General features: G+C 28.7%; 1 protein-coding gene across 1 annotated transcript in view; it reads right to left on the bottom strand.

Moving 5' to 3' along the window:
- Nucleotides 1-2,348, bottom strand: part of LOC106692730 (uncharacterized) — an 82,581-nt gene that overhangs the window by 59,499 nt on the left and 20,734 nt on the right. The gene's annotated exons all lie outside the window — the stretch shown is intronic.

The raw sequence follows: 2,348 nt of genomic DNA, 5'->3' as shown, positions 1-2,348 counted from the left end.
TAATTATTATTAAATATTTATTACTTTTAACTTTTAGCTTAATATAATTATTTAATTTATTTTAATTTTTGTATGCATGTGTTAGTGTTATTTTTTTTATATTAATTGATTGTAAATGGTGACGACCATGTAGGTTTATGTGTATGTATTTTACTATATTTGAAATGGTTGCATAATTTTAATACTTTTAACTCAAATAAACTTTTATGTGTAATGGAAAAAGAAGAGAGAAAATTTTGTAGAATTGAAATAATGGAAAGAATAAGCATATCTAAAAAACGATAAAAAGCTAGAAAAAAAAATTAATTGTGTAGGGGAAGAAATAATAAATAATAAAAAGGAAAAAATAAATCATGTATAACTTTAGTACGTAATGCAGAAATTTTTATAATGCGACAATTTAAAAAAATATATATGCTGCGACTATTCATATTAACAGGATTATAAACAAATAATGATTCACTAGTCATAAGTATGTTGTGTATAAGGCAACCCAATGAAGTTGGCCCGAACAAAATTTTTAATAAAATATTTTTTCTCTCTTTTCGCTTACAAATAAGAATAGTATATATTTTGTAATTTCGGGGAGGGGAGGTGTACGAATCTCTTGGGCCACATCTTGGGTTATGTCACGGCTGAGGTTGCATTTGTAGGTCGGAGAGGTATGAGGTATTAAATGTAAGTTTGACCTCGATTGAGGTTGTAGGATGAGATTTTTACTGAGCCTTTAAGTATTGAGTTCAGGGTACTACGTGCTGAGTTTGAGGTGGGGATTATTGAGGTGTCGGTCGGTGAAGGGGTTGTGGCATGGTACGGGTTTCGATTTTCCTATCTGTCTCCAAGCAACCAAGCATTTTTTCCTCTTGATATCAAACTCGATAATTTTTTTTTAATATATCTGTATGCACTTCTTGGGTATATTTTAAACGATGCTGTTTTTTTTTTTGTTACGTTTAAATTATTCTGTTTTATCAATTTCACCGCGTTTTCCGAAACTTGAAAGCTGATATATTATAATCTTTATTTTGGGAAAGAATTGTCGATATTTATTTTTGTAAAATATAGCCTATTTTTTTCCGTTGTTTATTCTTAGTAAGGATTATTTGTAATGTTTTAATAAATAAACTAAGTTATATTTTTTTAAGTGTATGAAAAATCGACCCTGGTGTCTTTTTTCAAGTCCACTTCCTAGTCATTTCTGATATGCGGAGGTACCACCCTATTCTAACCAGGGGGGGGGGGTAGAGTTTTCATTTAGTGGGACCATAGAAATAAAAATTGACCCTCCCAGGCCGGATTCAAACCGGCGCCGTTGAAATCACGAGCTGATGCTGTAATCCGCTCGGTTACAAACTCCATCTCGTCCATTGTATCCAACAATCAGGAAATAATTCTTACTAATTTTTCTGCAATTAATATTTTTTAAAGGTATTATTGGGTTAAGAGAGAAGATATATTTAGAGTTATAATGGAAAAAAAATGAATAATAATAAAAAAAACATCAAGTTGAAAAAACGGAGTATACAAAGGAAAAAACAGTTAAAATTGAAAAAATGAATGAATTATAGTTTAAATTTTAATGATCCATTATATAATAAAGGTTTAAAAAATAATTGTTTTGATTAGTAATAGTATTCTGTGTATGTGTATATTGTAAATACTATGTCAAAAAATATGTCTACCTCTTTGTCTTCATAAATTTGACAATTTTCACTTTTAACGGCCAAAACAATTGATTTATGACATAAATACTACTCTGTATTTTCAATTATCGTTAGTATTTGATAATTTATAGTAGTGGCAGCGTTTGGCCTGCTATTTTTTCAGTAATTACGAGAAAAAGAAACTTTTAAAAAAATTTGCTAAAGAGGGTGTTTGGTAAGTACTAGGGGAGTGGGACGTCAAATTGCTAAAATATTTCTTAGTTAAAGGCAGTGACACATCAAAGTAAGACAGACAATCCTTACAGGTAGGGTTTATACAAAAACCGACATTTTAGAAAACCTCTTTTCGAATAGTAATTTTTCCAGAAAACCGGTTTTAACTGGTTTCAAATTTGTATAACAAATTTTTTTGCTCGAATATTCTGTAATTCGAACAAATAATTTAGCAGAAAATTTAGAGTGATTAAAAGCAGTTTTTGAGTGAAATTATTTATTGTTCAATTTTATTGATAGTAAAATTTTTTTATGCAATTTAATAGAACAAGGAAATAATAGTTGACCAGTATTAAATAACTTTAAAAACAATTATTCGTTGTTTATGCATAATTTTCACATATAAGGATGTAAATATTTTTATAATAGTGAAACGAGTTATTCAGCAAAGGGTTCGAATAAATAAAAACA

The sequence above is a fragment of the Halyomorpha halys genome, unplaced genomic scaffold (genome assembly GCF_000696795.3).
Source record: "Halyomorpha halys isolate HHAL.00 unplaced genomic scaffold, Hhal_1.1 Scaffold68.1, whole genome shotgun sequence".
Taxonomy (NCBI): domain Eukaryota; kingdom Metazoa; phylum Arthropoda; class Insecta; order Hemiptera; family Pentatomidae; genus Halyomorpha; species Halyomorpha halys.
The sequence above is the reverse complement of the archived record's forward strand: the minus strand, read 5'-3'. Positions and strand labels throughout refer to the sequence as shown.